At 43.9% G+C, this 23,126-nt stretch overlaps 1 pseudogene; it reads left to right on the forward strand.

The window, feature by feature from the left end:
- The first annotated feature begins 552 nt into the window (after window positions 1-552).
- On the forward strand, window positions 553-2,035 carry LOC123170855 (BTB/POZ and MATH domain-containing protein 1-like; annotated as a pseudogene).
- Window positions 2,036-23,126: the final 21,091 nt, after the last annotated feature.

Genomic DNA, 23,126 nt, shown 5'->3' on the forward strand with positions numbered 1-23,126 from the left:
CTCTACATATGAACATGGCAACTAAAATTCATATGTTCCATGTCGTTGTTTGTATTTTGTGCATTCTATTTTATTTTCATGGTAAATTTTGCCATGTCATATTTCTGAACATAAATTTTTCCATGGCAACTTTTGAAAAAAAATTGCCATGGCAGATTTGCTATGCTTTATTAGAGATCAATTTTGCTGTAGACCTTGCCATTGTAAAAAATAATATCATGGCAAATTATGAAATAGTTTGGTCAATTTTTTTGAAATTTTCATTTGTTATATGTATCATGTTTTTTTAGTAAATGGATGTAATATAGTCATGTGGGCATTTTTTTCTTCTGTTAGTCCTTTTTATGCATTTTTGGCCTTTTTAATGGTACATATGTTATAGTTGTTATATTTTTTTGTTACATTTTTTTACTCCAAATATTTATAGTTTTAACAAAAAAAAACCCATATTTGAGCACCACGTGCTCAAATATGGGCCTTTTTTTGTTATATTTTTATACTCGTGCTCAAATATGGGCCTTTTTTGTTATATTTCTATACTCGTGCTCAAATATGGGCCTTTTTTGTTATATTTTTATACTCCGATTAGGGTTCTGTCTTCATGGCATAGTTGGAATTGGAATCAGGAGTAGCAACGGACTGTGTGCCCGTCACCGACCGTCATATAGTCATGGAGGGCTTCCTAGGTCAATCTCTTTTCCAAGTACTCCGGTCATAACGACGCTACCGCCGTTGTTACTTGTTCCTCGAGGAGACGTACGAGCCGCCGCCCCGACATCCAGATTCCAGAATTCCAGACCCTCAGATCCAGCCGGCGGCGGCATTATGCTGCGCTGCTACTTCGGCGGGTCGCCAACAAGAGCAGATCATACTGCATCAGGGAACTGCAATCTTTCTACTGCTGCTGCTGGTGGTGCAATCGTAGTTGACGCCGAGGATATGTCATACACGCTCAAGATAGCGGGATACTCGAGAACCAAGGCGCTGCTCGAGACCGGCAAGTGGGCAACATCTACTCCTTTTCGCATTGGAGGCCATGTTTGGACCGTGCGTTATTGCCCAAACGATGATGCCGATTTCATGTCTATTTACCTGGTTCTTGATTCTGAGGGTGCCAATAAGGATGTCAAGGTGAGATGCAAGTTCAGTGTGCTCGACAAGGCCGGGGTGCCAGTGCCTTCTCTAAGCCGTGCCTACAAGTCCGTACAGACCTTCACGCCAAAAGCTTCCACCTGGGGCTACAGCAAATTTATCAGCAAGGCGGATTTGGAGGGGTCGCCGCATGTCATAGACGATTGTTTCACCATCAGATGCGATGTCACCGTCTTGAAGGAGATCCGTTGCGAGGAAATTACAAAGCTTAAACGACAGTTTGTAGTGGTTCCTCCTAGCAACATGTGCCGGGACCTCGGCGGTCTCCTCGAGAGCATGGATGGAGCAGACGTCACCTTTCACGTCGGCGGCAGAAATTTTCAGCGCATAGGTCCGTGCTCGCTGCTTGGTCCTCCGTCTTCAAGGCGGAGCTATTCGGCTCCATGATGGAGAATGCTGGTGATCCGGTTGAGATCGGCGATATGGAGAGCGACGTGTTCAAGTCATTGCTGCATTTCATATACACTGACGACTCACCGCCTGAGATGACCCGTGACGTGGTGATGGCTGGCCATTTACTCGTTGCGGCTGACAGGTACGATGTTGAGAGGTTGAAACTGATATGCGAGGACAAGTTGTGCACTCACATTGACTCCGACAACATGGCGACTAGCTTAGCTTTAGCTGTACAACATAGTTGCCCTGGACTAAAGGAAGACTGCTTTGAGTTCCTTGCCCCTCCTTCCAATTTTGAGGCTATGGTGGCAAATGATGGTTATGAGCATCTGAAAAGCAGTTGCCCGTCCGTTCTCAAGGAGCTGATTGCTAGATTCTTACCCGCTGAGCTAAAAGCGGCCAAGGATATCATCATGAAATTCTTAGTACCCCACAGCGTGTGAATATGTAATCTAAATTCGGTAATTCAGTTTTTACTAGTCCTTGATGTATGGCTGAATGTTCGCATGTCCAAATCTATATCTTAGTTATGTAACTTTAGACGAGCTTCGGAAAAAGAAGTAGCTTAATGAGCAATAAAATGTTAAACAGTAGTTCTTCTGATGTTTTAGTTAGTCTCTATGGACTGCTAAAGATGGATGTCATGCCAATCTTGCATGTTGGAGCCTTGTTAATTTAGATTTAGAATACAGATAGTGGCAGTTCTGCATAGGCACTGAAAATACTAATGTTGTTGGACACCTTTGATCATGCCAACACTACTGGAATTTTCACGTACGCCGGGTGTCATGCTCTTCGCCGAGTGCTAAAACACGGACACTCGGCAAAGAAAACAACGCCGAGAGTCACTCTCGGCAAACCTATCTTCACGGCAAACTGCCTTCTTTGCTGTCACTGCCTCACGGCAAAGAGGCATCGCACGGCAAACCCTGCAGACGCCGAGTGCCGCTCACGACAAAGAGAAGCCACGTGGCATTGCCCGTCCGCAACAGACGGCTCCGTCAGTTACTGCGTACATTACCGAGAGCCGCCAAACGACACTCGACAAAGTATATGCCACATCCTATTTTCTTTTTTGTGTGTGTTCTTTCTAACTGACATGTGGTCCCACTGGTCACATTTATCAGTTAAAGTTTCAAATAATTTGCTAAATATTTTTGAAAAAAATGACGATATCTTTGCCGAGAGCTGCTCTCGGCAATTCTCCTGACCAGTAGGACAGCGTGGCCCACATGGCAGCAGACAGTTTACATATCTTTGCCGAGAGCTGGTCTCGGCAATGCTCGCCTTCTTTTCCGAGAGCGTCTCTCGGAAAAGGTGTGGGCACAACAGTAGTGTCTCCCAGACGACCAGTTTTCCAAGAGGTGCTCTCGGTAGTATGTTGTTTTCCGAGTGTTGCTCTCGGGAATCTTTCCCATCCATTCTGTTGTTAAGCTATTTCTTTTCTGATCCCTGCAGATGAAAACAACTACAATGCAATTTGGAGTAGTCCACACATATATAGGCTAATTTGATCATATATAGGCATAATTTGATCTAGTCCACATATATATGCATAATTAGGGATAGTCCACATATTGTCACACACTAGTCGAATGTAGTATCCTAGTAGACTTGTGCACGTCACAATAAAAGTACACTTGTTCATATATAGATCATCTTGAGGAGGAGAGGCCATCAGGTTAACATTCCGAAGGAGGAGGAGGGGCATCACTTGCACTGCTTCGAGATTGCATAATATAAGAACCTATAAGAGTAGAATCTTCTACTCTAGTTTAGATAATGTTCTACCTGTAGTAGATTCTCAAGCAGTTTCAACCTATCGTCCATGTCTGCCCGTTCCTTTTCTCTGGACTCCTGCTCAGCCTTCCGCCTTTGCTCCTCTTCAATAGCCCGCTTCTCCATTAAATCCTGTAACATGGTATTAGGCTCATATAGGTTGGAACGGTGCTATTTCGAGGCATGGGCATAAATGAAAGGTTAGGATGCTAACCTTGAGACATGCTATCTCACGTGATGCGGCGGTTGGCACTACTAGGAAAATGGCTATAGATGATATGGACACTAATGGCGCACCAGACATGTGGTGCGCCACTACTATATACTAATGACGCATCATGTGTTAGTGCGTCATTAGTGTCCAAATACTAATGGCGCACCACATCCACGGTGCGCCACTAGTAACAATTCTTTTTTTATTTTCTTTCAAAACTAGTAATGGCGCACCAGGGGATGGTGCGCCATTACTGTTTAACTAGTAATGGCGCACCACATCCACGGTGCGCCACTAGTAATTTTTTTTCAATTTTTTTTATTTTTTTTAAAACTAGTAATAGCGCACCAGGGGATAGTGCGCCATTACTAGTTAAACTAGTAATGGCGCACCACATCCACGGTGCGCCACTAGTAAATTTTTTTCCATTTTTTTATTTTCTTTTCAAAACTAGTAATGGCACACCGTTGGAGTGCTGCGCCATTACTAGTTGAACTAGTAATGGCGCACCACTCCCACGGTGCGCCATTACTAACTTGACCCAAAAATTCCACAGAATGCACCCCCTTGGACCGCCTTTTCAGTTTAAAATAAAATAAAAGAAAATGATGGAAATGTCAAAAAAATAAAAGAAAATAAGTTTCCCATGTGATATGTGGTCTAGTTGTTGGGAAAATTTACAAATATGAATTTCGACTTTATTTGCAAAATCTCTCTGGAATTTGTAAAATGCGCATAACTTTTGCATACAAACTCGGATTAAAAAGTTTTTTATATGAAAAATCATCTACTCGAAAAGTTACATCCGAATTTTCAAAATCCTCAAAAACCTAACAAACAAAAAGTTACGGGGCTTTCAAGATCTAGAGGCAAAAAAATTCAAAAAAATTCAAACTTACTAGTGGCGCACCGTTTGCTAGGTGCGCCACTAGTAACAGAAAAAAATTGGTGTTGAATTTTTTTGTTGGAATTTTGTTTTCAAAAAATGATACGTAATATGACCGGGAAGTTTGAAATATTTTCAAAATTTCATCATACTCATGAACATGAACAAAGTCCTAGACATCAACAAGGTTTAATAGGATTGATATGGTAGATATATATCAACAAGTGCCTGTTAAGTGAGGTGGTGCTGGGGTTGGATAGAACTGTGAAGTTAAGTGTGCTCGGGCTGGAGTATTGTGAGGATGGGTGACCTTCCGGGAAGTTTGACCACTTTTTGCGATTTGACTTGAGATTAAGCATATTGACCCGAGATTAAGCCATAGTGACCCGAGATTAAGAAAAAAATTAAAAAAAAATAAAAAAAATTCTGAAAAAATATTTGAAAAAAAAAATTTGTTACTAATGGCGCACTTCTATGTGTTGCGCCATTACTAAGTCAGATAGTAATGGCGCACGGCATGATGCACCATTAGTATACCAGATACTAATGGCGTGGTACTAGTGGCGCACCATTAGTGCGCCATTAGTAGGCAAAACTGGTGCGCCACTAGTAGGCCTTTTCCTAGTAGTGTGGGCGACTCCGTATGGACGGAGTTGAGCTGGTGCTCGACGCGCGTATCTCGTGCAGCTTGCGATGCGAGGAGGTGGCGATCACCCCGTTGCAAAGGAGGTGGCGGCCATGGCCCTTCCCCTCGCCAGCAATGATTAGAAGCTTAGGATCAAGGGGCTTGGACGTAGGTTCGGCTTCCTGCCCGTGCACCTCCTGGAAGACCTCTTTGAAGGTCCCCCACTTCTCCTCCGCCGACTCGTTGCAGAACTCAGCGCCATCCTTTCCCTTGTGGCCTTCTCTCCAGGCTTCCAGGATGTGGACCGGGCGACCAACCTTCGCCTCCTGCAAAATTAACCATCAAGTTTAGTGAACCAAGATGCACCGTGCGAAAAAGTGAACATCTTAATCCACATACCATGTTTTGTTTGAGAGCGGTTAGGTTCCGGCTCCCCTGGACATGAGCCGGGCCTGGCATTTTGGCTCGATCGTTTCCCTTCTCCACATGCTGCACCTGCCATGCTGGGTCACACCACATGTCAACCAGGGCCTCCCAACAATCGTCCTTCATCCAGGGTTCCTTCCCCTAGTCAGAAAAAATCAAATAATTGAGGAACAAGAGGGATGAATCAAAGTACTAGCAACCGATGTAGTCACTTACCACTGACAGGTACTCTTCTCGCGACAAGTTGGTCTGGCAAGCAGTCTTCCTTGTCATCTTCTCTCCCTTGTCATCGAGCGGCCGACACTACATCACGGCTTTGTACCGCAGCGTGTGCTTGGTGTGAGAGAGTACCTTTCGGGCAGATTTCACGATGCCTTTGATCGCCTTCTGCTGCTCAACATCCACGCAAGCAAATGTTAGCTACAAGAAAGCATATGGCATCTTCTCACCATCCACGCAAGCAAGGATTTGGATATGGAAAAATGCAATGGTCGGAGCGAAGATACTTACAAAAAAAGCATTGATGACCCGGGTGGCCATGGTGACATTGTGCTCGTTCTTGTTGTGTTGGTAATGCTCCCAGGTTAAACCTGGCGACGGCGGCTCGTCATCACCCGACTTGGACAATCCAGGGAAGTGCTTCCTCAAGAGGGAGTCGATGACGTGGTTCGGCGGGCGTGCCCCCTTAGGTTGTGTCGGGATAAATTTCTACTGACTGCATGATATAAAGGACAAGCATATGTGAGTGTCAAAGCTGTGGCATCCAAAATATGATGCAAATGAAATGCTTGCTTACCCTCTCCTATCGGGCAAATGACAGGACGGTCGCTGGCAGCAGTTGGTTCCGGGACCTTCCCCGGACCACGCCCGGATTTCTTCCTCTTGAAAGTGTTGCTCGAGGTAGACCCCGAGCCGTCTGAGGTCTCCATGTCGCCCGACACGGTAGCGAGCAGTCTGGTCCATCTAAGTCCACTCCGACATCGCCATCCGATGATGACTCGTCCTCGGTAGTGGCCTGATGGGAGGCGGATGACTCAGTCCTACCACTTGGGACTCTCCGGTACTTACTAGTGCCCCTATTAGAATCTGAAAAACAAAATATATATGGTGAATATTAACCATACCACTTCAATAGGCATCAGACTTTTTTATCAAAGAAGGGTTTTCCCCTTCCGATTTTCATTGAAGAAAACCAAGCCAACAGGTATTCACTTTGTTGATTAGTTCACATATCTATATTAGGGACGATGACTAGTTGGATGCTTGGTTTCATTTCAATATTTCAATATAAAAGTGGAGCCGGCCTATATGTCCAAACTAAAAAATTGTAAGTTATGTGAAAGAAGAATATAAGCACAACCAAAATGGTCAATAAAAAGTATTGAAGCATACTCCATGGTTTATTCAAGCTTCATTTTAACTGGATGTAATATATGCCAACAAGCATAATTCATATATGATTCCCACTCTTTAGATCTTATCAAATCTGACTTGGATATAGAGTTCGCAAGAGGCTCCTCTAAATCCTGACACAACAACAACATATATTTCATTGTTCTTGATGATAGGCGGAGATTAAAGTTCACTCAAGATATGTGGATTACGGCACCATGGACTTTCAAGTACTCTTAGAAGGACCCCATGATTTCGATAGATGGCTGAAAGGTACAATGCTTAATCGTTGCGGTCTATTCCAAACTTCGTTACACAAGCAAGCAATTTATCCATGGTTCGACTTTGAAACCAAATAATGTATGATTCCTTGCAGGTGCATTCATTCCTACTTATATAAAGGAGGCGAATTTAACTCATGAGGCAAGATTTTCGCACATCCAAAACTACAAACTTGCAAAACAAATGAATGTGGCCAATGGCATTGAAAATCTGTTTCAACATTGCAGATTGCATGTAACATTTATTCACCAACTAGTGATCATGGCATGACAATACAGACACCTATGCCTGCTCCACCGGAGGCATTGCCTGGGAAAGAGGAGGCCCCTGCCACCACGACTCTCAACGGTGGAGGAGGAGAAGAGGAAGAGACGAGAGAGGGAGGAGGGGCCGGTTTTCTACTAACCTGAGGGCATCTCCAGCTGCCGCGCTACCCTAGGAGCTCCGCTGCGGCGGCCGTCCTTGGGCCGCATCGAAGAACCGCCGCGCCGGCCGCCGGCCATGAAGCTTGGTGGCGGCGACAGTTGGGGGCGGTGGCCACAGTTGGGGGCGGTGGAGGAGGGGTGGCGGTGGCAGTTGTTGGCAGTGGCCGCAGTTGGGGGCGGTGGAGGAGGGGTGGCGGCGACAGTTGGGGGGCGGTGGAGGAGGGGTGCTGGCGGCAGTTGTTGGCGGTGGCCGCAGTTGGGGGCGGTGGAGGAGGTGTGGCAGCGGCAGTTGGTGGCGGTTGACGGCGGCAGTTTGTGGCGGCGGCGGCGGTGGCGATTTCGGCGTCGGCGGTGGCGCAGGGAACAGAGAGGAGAAGAATGAAGATAGAAAGAAAGGGGAACGCTTAAGATCTAGGTTTAGAAGCTTTACCAAGAGCAGCTCTCGGAAAAAGGGGAAGGAAAAAGATCTAGGTTAGATGCTTTGCCGAGAGGGTCTCTCGGAAAAAAGTGGCCATTACCGAGAGCCGATAGTCGACCCTCGATAACACTACTCTAATTTTTTGTTTTCCTTCTATTTGTGTTTTTGCTTGGCACTATCTTTTTTGTATCTGCTATTTCATATGTTCTTACGACCAAAGTTTGAAAATTCCATGACTATTGATGAATTTTTTTCAGAAAAGACTTTTGATGCACTCATAGATATATATAGATATGCTTTTTGGTTTAGATTTGTTCAAAACTCAACTTTAAAGAGTGTAAACTAAAAAACATGAGAAGAAGCAGTTGTTGACCGTGGCCTACCCCCTCTCTCGGTGCCGGTCAACTTCCTAGACCGGCACCAAGAGAGAACTTTAAATAGTGTAAAGTAAAAAACATGAGAAGAAGCAGTTGTTGACCGTGGTCTACCCCCTCTCTCGGTGCCGGTCAAAATCCTAGACCGGCACCGAGAGAGAACTTTAAAGAGTGTAAAGTAAAAACATGAGAAGAAGTAGTTGTTGACCGTGGCCTACCCCCTCTCTCGGTGCCGGTCAACTTCCTAGACCGGCACCGAGAGAGAACTTTAAAGAGTGTAAAGTAAAAAACATGAGAAGAAGCAGTTGTTGACCATGGCCTACCCCCTGTCTCGGTGCCGGTCAACTTCCTAGACCGGCACCGAGAGAGAACTTTAAAGAGTGTAAAGTAATAAACATGAGAAGAAGCAGTTGTTGACCGTGGCCTACCCCCTTTCTCGGTGCCGGTCAACTTCCTAGACCGCCTCGGCCACCGGATGGCCCATGCATATACATGTGATGGCCTCCTTTGAGAGCACAAGAAGTTTCGAGGCCAACAGAGCAACAGGACCCGCACTTCCTACACAAACCGAACACATACCCTCTCGATACCAGAACGGGCCTAGACATGGTATGTCATCTCGCGATGACATGCACTAACACGGAGAATCAGTTATTCACCATGGACTACACCCACTCGGTGCCGATCAACGCCCTAGACCGCCGGGACCACCGGATGGGTGCTCGATCTAGAGACCGCCCGAGGGGGGGCACCCATACATGCGTGTGGCCCATGCATATGCATGCAGGGGTGGTGTGCTATTTGAATAAGCAACGCACGTCCTTGACGTGGCACGTGCCTCACAAACCACACACACGGGGCGGGAACATCGTGGACCGGATGCGTTCGTCCGCGAGACAGAGTCTTCGGTGGGTGATCCCGTGAGAGAACAGGCCTAGACTTGGTCTGTCATCTCGCGATGACATGCACAAACACGAAGAAGCAGTTATTCATCGTGGCCTACACCCTCTCGGTGCCGAACAACGCCCTAGACCGCCGGGGCCACTGGATGGGTGCTCGATCTAGATACCGCCCGAGGAGGGAGGGCACCCCTACATGCGTGTGGCCCATGCATATGCATGCAGGGGTGGTGTGCTATTTGAATAAGCAACGCACCTCCTTGACATGGCACGTGCCTCGAAAACCACACAGACAGGCGGGAACGTCGAGGACTGGCTGCGTTCGTCCGCGAGACAGAGCCTTCGCTGGGTGATCCCATGACAGAACGGGCCTAGACTTGGTCTGTCATCTCGCGATGACATGCACTAATGCGAAGAAGCAGTTATTCCCCGTGGCCTACCCCCTCTAGGTGCCGAACAACGCCCTAGACCGTCGGGGCCACCGGAGGGGTGCCGGTCTCTAGAACCGGGCGAGGCCCATCTGAAAATGAAAACACAAGACGATAATTATGATGTGCTAAGGTTGATTGCCGATCATGGAAGAAAACAACAAAAAAAGTATAATACATATTATCGAGAATGCACAAGAAGGAAAAAGATCTAGGTTAGATGCTTTACCGAGAGTGGCTCTCGGAAAAAGTGGCCATTACCGAGAGCCGATAGGCGACCCTCGGTAACAACTGCTCTAATTTTTTGTTTTCTTTCTCTTTTAGTTTTTGTTTGGCATTCTCTTTTTTGTATCTGATATTTCATATGTTTTTTACGACGAAAGTTTGAAAATGTCATGAATTTTGATGAATTTTTTCGATAAAATACTTTTGATGCTCTCATATACATATATATATATATATATATATATATATATATATATGCTTTTTGGGTTAGATTTGTTCAAAACTCAACTTTAAAGAGTGTAAAGTAAAAAACATGAGAAGAAGAAGTTGTTGACCATGGCCTACCCCTCTCTCGGTGCCGGTCAACTTCCTAGACCGGCACTAAGAGAGAACTTTAAAGAGTGTAAAGTAATAAACATGAGAAGAAGCAGTTGTTGACCGTGGCCTACCCCCTCTCTCGGTGCCGGTCAACTTCCTAGACCGGCACCGAGAGAGAACTTTAAGGAGTGTAAAGTAACAAACATGAGAAGAAGCAGTTGTTGACCGTGGCCTACCCCTTTCTCGCTGCCGGTCAACTTCCTAGACCGCAGGGGCCACCGGATGGCCCATGCATATACATGTGATGGCCTCCTTTGAGAGCACAAGAAGTTTCGAGGCCAACGGAGCAACATGACCCGCACTTCCTGCACAAACCGGACACATTCCCTCTCGATACCCATAGACTATCTCGAAGAGCGGGCCTAGACTTGGTATGTCATCTCGCGATGACATGCACTAACACGGAGAATCAGTTATTCACCGTGGACTACACCCTCTCGGTGCCGATCAACGCCCTAAACCGCCGGGGCCATTGGTTGGGTGCTCAATCTAGAGACCGCCCAAGGGGGGGCACCCCTACATGCGTGTGGCCCATGCATATGCATGCAGGGGTGGTGTGCTATTTGAATCAGCAACGCACGTCCTTGACATGGCATGTACCTCACAAACCACACAGACGGGCTGGAACGTCGAGGACCGGCTGCGTTTGTCCACGAGACACAGTCTTTGGTGGGTGATCCCGTGAAAGAACGTGCCAAGACTTGGTCTGTCATCTCGCGATGACATGCACTAACACGAAGAAGCAGTTATTCACCATGGACTACACCCTCTCGGTGCCAAACAACGCCCTAGACCGCCGGGGCCACCGGATGGGTGCTCGATCTAGAGACCGCTCGAGGGGCGAGGGCACCCCTACATGCGTGTGGCCCATTGATACGTCCATTTTGCATCATGCTTTTATATTGATATTTATTGCATTATGGGCTGTTATTACACATTATGTCACAATACTTATGCCTTTTCTCTCTTATTTTACAAGGTTTACACGAAGAGGGAGAATGCCGGCAGCTGGAATTCTGGGCTGGAAAAGGAGCAAATATTAGGGACCTATTCTGCACAACTCCAAAAGTCCTGAAACTCCACGGAAGTTATTTTTGGAATTTATAAAAAATACTGAGCGAAGAAAGCACCGGAGGGGGGCCACCCACCATCCACGAGGGTAGGGGCGCGACCCCTTCCTCGTGGGCCCCCTGTCTGGCTTCCGGTGCCCATCTTTGGCTATATGGTGTCTTTCACCCTGGAAAAAATCATTAGCAAGCTTTCGGGAAGAAACTACGCCGCCACGAGGCGGAACCAATCTAGGGCTCTGGTGGAGCTGTTCTGCCGGGGAAACATCCCTCCGGGAGGGGGAAATCATCGCCATCGTCATCACCATCAATCCTCTCATCAAGAGGGGGTCAATCTCCATCAACATCTTCACCAGCACCATCTCCTCTCAAACCCTAGTTCATCTCTTGTATCCAATCTTTGTCCCAAAGCCTCAGATTGGTACCTGAGGGTTGCTAGTAATGTTGATTACTCCTTGTAGTTGATGCTAGTTGGTTTATTCGGTGGAAGATTATATGTTCAGATCCTTAATGCATATTAATACCCCTCTGATTATGAACATGAGTAGTTACGTTTGTTCCTGAGGACATGGGAGAAGTCTTGCTATTAGTAGTCATGTGAATTTGGTATTCGTTCGATATTTTGATGAGATGTATGTTGTCTCTCCTCTAGTGGTGTTATGTGAACGTCGACTACATGACACTTCACCATTTTTTGGGCCTAGAGGAAGGAATTGGGAAGTAATAAGTATATGATGGGTTGCTAGAGTGACAGAAGCTTAAACCCTAGTTTATGCATTGCTTCGTAAGGGGCTGATTTGGATCCATATGTTTCATGCTATGGTTAGGTTTACCTTAGTACTTCTTTTGTAGTTGCGGATACTTGCAATAGGAGTTAATCATAAGTGGGATGCTTGTCCAAGGAAGGGCAGCACCCAAGCACCGGTCCACCCACATACCAAATTATCAAAGTAACGAACGCGAATCATATGAGCGTGATGAAAACTAGCTTGACGATAATTCCCATGTGTCCTCGGGAGCGTTTTCCTTCATATAACAATTTGTCCAGGCTTGTCCTTTGCTACAAAAAGGATTGGGCCACCTTGCTGCACCTTATTTACTTTTATTTCTAGTTACCCGTTACGAATTATCTTATCACAAAACTATCTGTTACCGATAATTTCAGTGTTTGCAGAGAATACCTTACTGAAAACCGCTTGTCATTTCCTTCTGCTCCTCGTTGGGTTCGACACTCTTACTTATCGAAAGGACTAAGATAGATCCCCTACACTTGTGGGTTATCAAGACTCTTTTTTGGCAACGTTGCCGGGGAGTGAAGCGCCTTTGGTAAGTGCAAATTGGTAAGGAAAATTTTATATAGTGTGCTGAAATATACTGTCACTTGTCACTATGGAAAGTAATCCTTTGAGGGGCTTGTTCGGGGTATCTTCACCCCGTCCAGTAGAGCAAAGAGTTGCTCCTCAACCTACTGAACCTACTGAAAACGTTTACTTTGAAATTCCTTCGGGTATGATAGAGAAACTGCTAGCTAATCCCTTTATAGGAGATGGAACATTGCATCCCGATTTGCACCTAATCTATGTGGATGAAGTTTGTGGATTATTTAAGCTTGCAGGTATGCCCGAGGATGTTATCAAGAAGAAGGTCTTCCCTTTATCTTTGAAGGTAGAGGCATTGACATGGTATAGGCTATGTGATGATATGGCATCATGGAACTACAAACGATTGAAATTGGAATTTCATCAGAAGTTTTATCCTATGCATCTTGTTCATCGTGATCGTAATTAATTTTTGGCCTCGCGAAGGAGAAAGCATCGCTCAAGCTTGGGGAGGCTTAAGTCAATGTTATATTCATGCCCCAATCATGAGCTCTCAAGAGAAATAATTATTCAAAACTTTTATGCTCGGCTTTCTGACAACAATCGCTCCATACTCGATACTTCTTGTACTGGTTCTTTTATGATGAAGACTATTGAATTCAAATGGGATTTATTGGAAAGAATTAAACGCAACTCTGAAGATTGGGATCTTGACGAAGGTAAGGAGCTAGGTATGACACCTAAGTTTGATCGTGTTAAATCTTTTATGGATACCGATGTTTTCCGTGAATTTAGCACTAAATATGGACTTGACTCTGAGATAGTAGCTTCTTTCTGTGAATCATTTGCTACTCATGTTGATCTCCCTAAGGAGAAGTGGTTTAAATACCATCCTCCCATTGAAGTAAAAGTAGTTGAACCTATCAAAGTTGAAGAAAAGACTATCACTTACAATGATCCTATTGTTCCTACTGCTTACATTGAGAAACCACCTTTCCCTGTTAGAATAAAGGATCATACTAAAGCTTCAACTGTGGTCAAAAAAAGTAATATTAGGACACCCAAACATCCTGAGCAAATTAAAGTTGAACCTAATATTGCTATGGTTAAAGATCTCTTGGTTGATAATATTGAGGGGCATGTTATTTACTTCTGTGATGAAGCTGCTAGAATTGCTAGACCTGATACTAAAAATAAACATAGACCTGTTGTTGGCATGCCTGTTATTTCTGTTAAAATAGGAGATCATTGTTATCATGGCTTGTGTGATATGGGTGCTAGTGCAAGTGCAATACCTCATTCCTTATACAAAGAAATTATGCATGATATTGCACATGCTGAGATAGAAGAAATTGATGTTACAATTAAGCTTGCCAATAGAGATACTATTTCACCAGTTGGGATTGTTAGAGATGTTGAAGTCTTGTGTGGGAAAGTTAAATATCCTGCTGATTTTCTTGTTCTTGGTTCCCCACAAGATGATTTTTGTCCCATTATATTTGGTAGACCCTTCTTGAATACTGTTAATGCTAGGATAGATTGCGAAAAGGATATTGTTACAATTGGTTTAGGGGATATGTCTCATGAGTTTAATTTTGCTAAATTTCGTAGACAACCCCATGACAAAGAATTGCCTATTAAAGATGAAATTATTGGTCTTGCTTCTATTGCCATGCCTCCTAATGATCCTTTAGAACAATATTTGCTAGACCATGAAAATGATATGTTTATGAATGAAAGAAGGGAAATAGATGAAGAATTCTTGAAGCAAGGTCCTATTTTGAAGCACAACTTAACTGTTGAAATCCTAGGGGATCCTCCTCCACCCAAGGGTGATCCCGTGTTTGAGCTTAAACCACTACCTGATACTCTCAAATATGCTTATCTTGATGAAAAGAAGATATATCCTGTTATTATTAGTGCTAACCTTTCAGAGCATGAAGAAAAGAAATTATTGAAAACTCTGAAGAAGCATCGTGCTGCTATTGGGTATACTCTTGATGATCCTAAGGGCATAAGTCCCACTCTATGCCAACACAAAATAAAATTGGAGAAAGACACTAAACCGGTTGTTGATCACCAACGACGGTTAAATCCTAAGATGAAAGAAGTGGTAAGGAAAGAAATATTAAAGCTTCTTGAGGCAGGTATAATTTATCCCGTTGCTGATAGTGAGTGGGTAAGTCCTGTCCATTGTGTCCCTAAGAAGGGAGGTATTACTGTTGTTCCTAATGATAAAGATGAATTGATCCCACAAAGAATTGTTACAGGTTATAGAATGGTAATTGATTTCCGCAAGTTAAATAAAGCTACTAAAAAGGATCATTACCCTTTACCTTTTATTGATCAAATGCTAGAAAGATTATCCAAACATACACATTTTTGCTTTCTAGATGGTTATTTCAGTTTCTCTCAAATACCCGTGTCAAAAGAGGATCAAGAAAAGACCACTTTTACTTGCCCTTTCGGTACTTTTGCTTATAGATGTATGCCTTTTGGTTTATGTAATGCACCTGCTACCTTTCAAAGATGCATGATGGCTATATTCTCTGACTTTTGTGAAAAGATTGTTGAGGTTTTCATGGATGATTTCTCCGTTTATGGGTCTTCTTTTGATGATTGCTTGAGCAACTTGATCATGTTTTGCAGAGATGTGAAGAAACTAATCTTGTCTTGAATTGGGAGAAGTGCCACTTTATGGTTAATGAAGGTATTGTCTTGGGGCATCAAATTTCTGAAAGAGGTATTGAAGTTGATAAAGCTAAAGTTGATGCTATTGAGAAGATGCCATGCCCCAAGGAGGTTCATTAAGGACTTCTCAAAAATCTCTAGGCCTCTGACTAATCTCTTACAAAAAGATATACCTTTTGTCTTTGATGATGATTGTGTAGAAGCATTTGAAATACTTAAGAAAGCTTTGATTTCTGCACCTATTGTTCAGCCACCTGATTGGAATTTACCTTTTGAAATTATGTGTGATGCTAGTGATTATGTTGTAGGTGATGTTCTAGGGCAAATAGTTGATAAGAAATTAAATGTTATTCAATATGCTAGTAAAACTTTAGACAGTGCCCACAGAAATTATGCTACTACTGAAAAAGAATTTTTAGCAGTTGTATTTGCATGTGATAAGTTCAGACCTTATATTGTTGATTCCAAAGTAACTGTTCACACTGATCATTCTGCTATTAAATATCTTATGGAAAAGAAGGATGCTAAACCTAGACTTATTAGATGGGTTCTCTTGCTACAAGAATTTGATTTGCACATTAGAAAGGGAGCTGAGAACCCCGTTGCAGACAACTTGTCTAGGTTAGGGAATGTTCTTGATGACCCACTACCTATTGATGATAGCTTTCCTGATGAACAACTAGCTGTCATAAATGATTCTCGTACAGCTCCATGGTATGCTGATTATGCTAATTACATTGTTGCTAAATTTATACCACCTAGTTTCACATACCAGCAAAAGAAAAAGTTTTTCTATGATTGAAGACATTACTTCTGGGATGACCCACACCTTTATAAAGGAGTAGATGGTGTTATTAGACATTGTGTACCTGAGCATGAACAGGAACAGATCCTACGCGAGTGTCACTCCGAGGCTTATGGAGGACGCCACGCTGGAGATAGAACTGCACATAAGGTATTGCAATCCGGTTTTTATTGGCCTACCCTCTTCAAAGATGCCCGTAAGTTTGTCTTATCTTGTGACGAATGTCCAAGAATTGGTAATATTAGCAGACGTCAAGAAATGCCTATGAATTATTCACTTGTTATTGAACCATTTGATGTTTGGGGCTTTGATTATATGGGACCGTTTCCTTCCTCTAATGGGTATACACATATTTTAGTTGCTGTTGATTACGTTACTAAGTGGGTAGAAGCTATTCCAACTAGTAGTGCTGATCATAACACTTCTATTAAGATGCTCAAAGAAGTTATTTTTCTCAGGTTTGGAGTCCCTAGATATTTAATGACTGATGGTGGTTCACATTTTATTCAGGGTGCTTTTCGTAAAATGCTTTCTAAGTATGACGTTAATCATATAATTGCATCTCCATAGCACCCATAGTCTAGTGGTCAAGTAGAACTGTGTAACAGAGAGCTTAAATTGATTTTGCAAAAGACTGTTAATAGACTAGAAAGAATTGGTCCAAGAAACTTGATGATGCATTATGGGCTTATAGAACTGCATATAAAAATCCTATGGGTATGTCTCCATATAAAATTGTTTATGGAAAAGCATGTCACTTACCTCTCGAACTTGAACATAAGGCATATTGGGCTATTAAAGAGCTCAATTATGATTTCAAACTTGCCGGTGAGAAGAGGTTATTTGACATTAGCTCACTTGATGAATGGAGAACCCAGGCTTATGAGAATGCCAAACTGTTTAAAGAAAAATTTAAAAGATGGCATGACAAAAGGATACAAAAGCGTGAGTTTAATGTAGGTGATTATGTTTTGCTATTCGACTCTCATTTAAGATTTTTTGCAGGAAAACTTCTCTCTAAATGGGAAGGCCCTTACATTATCGAGGAGGTCTATCATTCCGGTGCCATAAAAATCAACAACTTCAAAGGCACAAATCCGAAGGTGGTGAACGGTCAAAGAATTAAAAATTATATCTCAAGTAATCCCATAAATGTTGAAACAAATGTTATTGAAACCGTAACCCCGGAGGAGTACATAAGGGACACTTTCTGGAACGTTTCAGACTCCGAAAAGGAATAGGTGTGTCGTACGGTTAGTAAACCGACTCCAAAATAGTTCTAATAGCATTTTTCTCCGTTTTGGAATATTTAAGAAAATAGGAAAATAAGAAGTAATCCGGGAAGGACACAAGGCGTCCACGAGGGTGGAGGGCGCGCCCTACCCCCTGGGTGCGCCCCCCTGCCTCATGGGCACCCCGTGTGCTCTCCGGACTCCGTTTTCTAGCACGTTACTTCTTTTGGTCGGTAAAAATTCATTATATAATCTCCCGAAGGTTTGGACCACCGTATCACACAAATACCTCTGTTTTTGTTTAGAGCTGTTTTCTGCCAGAGTTGTCAAGGCCAGGCATCATGTCGTCCCCCACCTCCAACAATGGTGACAACGATGCTTGGCTAATGAAGATAGAGCTGAAGAGAGAAGAGCACTAGGAGATCAACAAGGATGATGGGATCAAGAAGGCCATGGAGAACCATTTTCCGGCAGCAGAAGATGATGACATCCTCCAACCTCATCAAAATCTTCTTACCCCAACTGAGATTGAAGCTTTCAAGATGATTGAGTTAGCTCGCATACAAAATAAGTATCTCACACGTGAAAATTTTTTGTTGAAGGAGCATATCACCGCACTCAAGGGCATTATCCGCAAACTGGAGGAGCTCCTACGCTCGATGTGTGACTATCCATCATCACCACCATCTTCTTCACCAGCAAAGGAGAACTGAGTATTGGGTATGGGCACTCCCCTTAGCAACTGCCAAGCTTGGGGGAGGCGCCCCGGTATCGTATCACCATCACACTCCTATCTTTACCATTTTTCTTAATTCGATCCTTTTGGTTATATCTTGATCTAGTAGAATAAAGTTTTAGTATGATCTAGTTTTGAGTTTTGCTTTATGATCTCTCTATGTAATCGAGTCCGTGAGCTATATAATAAAGATTAGCGTTGAGTCAAGGGCTTTGGTTATCTTGCTATGATCTTGAGGGAATAAAAGAAAAGGAAAGAATAAAAAGAAATAAAGAGATCATATGGATCTTATGGAGAGTAATGACTTCACATATAAAGAGTATGATGAATAAAAGTTGTTGAGAGTTGACAAACGTAGTTTTGGTCATCGTTGCAATTAATAGGAAGTAATAAAGAAAGAGAGGTTCTCACATATAAATATACTATCTTGGACATCTTTTATGATTGTGAGCACTCATTAAAATATGACATGCTAAAGAGTTGATGTTGGACAAGGAAGACAACATAATGGGTTATGTTTTCTTATATCTGAAATAAAGTATATTGTCATGGATCATCCAACATGTTGAGCTTGCCTTTCCCTCTCATGCTAGCCAAATTCTTTGCACTAAGTAGAGATACTACTTGTGCTTCCAAATATCCTTAAACCCAGTTTTGCCATGAGAGTCCACCATATCTACCTATGGATTGAGTAAGATCCTTCAAGTAAGTTGTCATTATGCAAGCATAAAAATCTCTAAATATGTATGATTTATTAGTGTGGGAGAAAATAAGCTTTATACGATCTTGTGATGTAGAAGCAATAAAAGTGACGGACTGCATAATAAAGGTCTATATCACAAGTGGCAATATAAAGTGACGTTCTTTCGCATTAAGATGTTGTGCATCCAACCCCCAAAAGCACATGACAACCTCTGCTTCCCTCTGCGAAGGGCCTATCACTACTGGAATTAGCTTATTTGCCGTCTGCCAGTTCTTTGCCGTCTGCTGGCTGACGGCAAAGAAGGTCTTTGCCGTCCGCTTCAGGAAAACAGACGGCAACGAACTGGCTGATGGCAAAGAAGGTCTTTGCCATCATCCAATTCTTTGCCGTCCGCTAGCGGATGGCAAAGAATCTTTGCCGTCAGCTGGCAGACGACAAAGAGAGAGGTGGCCCCCGCTATCTTTTATTCTTGTCTTATACCTTATACAAGAGTCATGGTGATCTTCACCTTTCCTTTTTATATTTTATCCTTTGGCAAGCACACTGTGTTGGAAAGATCCTGATATATATATATCCAATTGGATGTAAGTTAGCATGAACTATTATTGTTGACATTACCCTTGAGGTAAAAGGTTGGGAGGCAACATATAAGCCCCTATCTTTCTTTGTGTCTGATTAAAAGTCCATACCCATAAGTATTGCGTGAGTGTTAGCAATTGTGAAAGACTAAATGAAGTTGAGTATGTGGACTTGCTGAAAAGCTCTTATATCGACTCTTTCCGATGTTACGATAAATTGCAATTGCTTCAATGACCGAGATTATAGTTTGTTAAGTTTCAATGAAATTTCTGATTCATACTTGACATTGTGAATAGATTGTTACTTGAGCATAAGAGATCATATGACGATATATATTTATGTTGCTGTTACAACAATGATCATGATGCTCTCATGTCCGTATTTTATTTTATCGACACCTCTATCTCTAAACATGTGGACATATTTATCGTTATCGGCTTTCGCTTGAGGACAAGCGAGGTCTAAGCTTGGGGGAGTTGATACGTCCATTTTGCATCATGCTTTTATATCGATATTTATTGCATTATGGGTTGTTATTACACATTATGTCACAATACTTATGCCTTTTCTCTCTTGTTTTACAAGGTTTACACGAAGAGGGAGAATGCCGGCAGCTGGAATTTTGGGCTGGAAAAGGAGCAAATATTAGAGACCTATTCTGCACAACTCCAAAAGTCCTGAAACTCCACAGAAGTTATTTTTGGAATTTATAGAAAATACTGAGCGAAGAAAGCACCAGAGGGGGGCCACCCACCATCCACGAGGGTGGGGGGCGCGCCCTACCCCCCTAGGCGCGCCCCCTGCCTCGTGGGCCCCCTGTCAGGCTTCCGGTGCCCATCTTTGGCGATATGGTGCCTTTCACCCTGGAAAAAATCATAAGCAAGCTTTCGGGAAGAAACTCCGCTGCCACGAGGCAGAACCTTGGCGGAACCAATCTAGGGCTCCGGCGAAGCTGTTCTGCCGGGGAAACATCCCTCCGGGAGGGGGAAATCGTCGACGTCGTCATCACCATCGATCCTCTCATCGGGAGGGGGTCAATCTCCATCAACATCTTCACCAGCACCATCTCCTCTCAAACCCTAGTTCATCTCTTGTATCCAATCTTTGTCCCAAAGCCTCAGATTGGTACCTGAGGGTTGCTAGTAGTGTTGATTACTCCTTGTAGTTGATGCTAGTTGGTTTATTCGGTGGAAGATTATATGTTCAGATCCTTAATGCATATTAATACCCCTCTGATTATGAACATGAATATGATTTGTGACTTGTTACGTTTGTTCCTGAGGACATGGTTGAAGTCTTGCTATTAGTAGTCATGTGAATTTGGTATTCGGTCGATATTTTGATGAGATGTATGTTGTCTCTCCTCTAGTGGTGTTATGTGAACATCGACTACATGACACTTCACCATTGTTTGGGCCTAGAGGAAGGCATTGGGAAGTAATAAGTAGATGATGGGTTGCTAGAGTGACAGAAGCTTAAACCCTAGTTTATGCGTTGCTTCGTAAGGGGCTGATTTGGATCCATATGTTTCATGCTATGGTTAGGTTTACCTTAATACTTCTTTTGTAGTTACAGATGCTTGCAATAGGAGTTAATCATAAGTGGGATGCTTGTCCAAGGAAGGGCAGCACCCAAGCACCGGTCCACCCACATACCAAATTATCAAAGTAACGAACGCGAATCGTATGAGCGTGATGAAAACTAGCTTGACGATAATTCCCATGTGTCCTCGGGAGCGTTTTCCTTCACATAAGAATTTGTCCAGGCTTGTCCTTTGCTACAAAAAGGATTGGGCCACGTTGCTGCACCTTATTTACTTTTATTGCTAGTTACCCATTACGAATTATCTTATCACAAAACCATCTGTTACCGATAATTTCAGTGCTTGCAGAGAATACCTTACTGAAAACCGCTTGTCATTTCCTTCTGCTCCTCGTTGGGTTCGAGACTCTTACTTATCGAAAGGACTACGATAGATCCCCTACACTTGTGGGTCATCACCCATGCATATGCATGCAGGGGTGGTGTGCTATTTGAATAAGCAACGTGCCTCACAAACCACACTGACGGGCGGGAACATCGAGTACCGGGTGCGTTCGTCCGCGAGACAGAGTCTTCAGTGGGTGATCCCATGACAGAACGGGGCCAGACTTGGTATGTTATCTCGTGATGACATGCACTAACACGAATAAGCAGTTATTCCCCGTGGCCTACCCCCTCTAGGTGCCGAACAACGCCCTAGACCATCGGGGCCACCGGAGGGGTGCCGGTCTCTAGATCCGGGCGAGGCCCATCTGAAAAAGAAAACACAAGACGATAATTATGATGTGCTAAGGTTGTTTGCCAAGCATGGAAGAAAACAACAACAAAAAGTATAATACATATTATCGAGAATGCACAAGAAGGAAAAAGATCTAGGTTAGATGCTTTACCGAGAGTGGCTCTCGGAAAAAGTGACCATTACCGAGAGCCAATAGTCAACCCTCGGTAACAAATGCTCTAATTTTTTGTTTTCCTCCTCTTTGAGTTTTGGTTTGGCACTATCTTTTTTGTATCTGATATTTCATATGTTTTTACGACCAAATTTTGAAAATTCCATGACTTTTGATGAATTTTTTCGATAAAATAATTTTCATGCACTCATATATATGAGAAGAAGCAGTTGTTGACCACGGCCTACCCCCTCTCTCGGTGCCGGTCAACTTCCTAGACCGGCACCGAGAGAGAACTTTAAAGAGTGTAAACTAAAAACCATGAGAAGAAGCAGTTGTTGACCGTGGCCTACCCTCTCTCTCGGTGCCGGTCAACTTCCTAGACCGGCACCGAGAGAGAACTTTAAAGAGTGTAAAGTAATAAACATGAGAAGAAGCAGTTGTTGACCATGGCCTTCCCCCTCTCTTGGTGCCGGTCAACTTACTAGACCGCAGGGGCCACCGGATGGCCCATGCATATACATGCGATGGCCTCCTTTGAGAGCACGAAATGTTTCGAGGCCACCGAAGCAACAGGACCCGCACTTCTTGCACAAACCGGATACATTCCCTCTCGATACCCATAGACTGTCTTGAAGAACGGGCCTAGACTTGGTATGTCATCTCGTGATGACATGCACTAACACGGAGAATCAGTTATTCACCATGGACTACACCCTCTCGGTGCCGATCAACGCCCTAGACCGCTGGGGCCACCGGATGGGTGCTAATCTAGAGAGCGCCCGAGGGGGGGCACCCCTACATGCGTGTAGCCCATGCATATGCATGCAGGGGTGGTGTGCTATTTGAATAAGCAACGCATGTCCTTGACGTGGCACGTGCCTCACAAACCACACACACAGGGCGGGAACGTCGAGGACCTGCTGCGTTCGTCCGCGAGACAGAGTCTTCGGTGGGTGATCCCGTGGTAGAACGGGCCTAAACTTGGTCTGTCATCTCGCGATGACATGCACTAACACGAAGAAGAAGTTATTCACCGTGGCCTACACCTCTCGGTTGCGAACAATGCCCTAGACCGCCGTGGCCACTGGATGGGTGCTCGATCTAGAGACCGCCCGAGGGGGGAGGGCACCCCTACATGCGTGTGGCCAATGCATATGCATGCTGGGGTGGTGTGCTATTTGAATAAGCAACGCACCTCCTTGACGTGGCACGTGCCTCACAAACCACACAGACAGGCGGGAACATCGAGGACCGGCTGCG

This window comes from Triticum aestivum, chromosome 7D, assembly GCF_018294505.1.
Source record: "Triticum aestivum cultivar Chinese Spring chromosome 7D, IWGSC CS RefSeq v2.1, whole genome shotgun sequence".
In the NCBI taxonomy this organism is placed as follows: Eukaryota; Viridiplantae; Streptophyta; class Magnoliopsida; order Poales; family Poaceae; genus Triticum; species Triticum aestivum.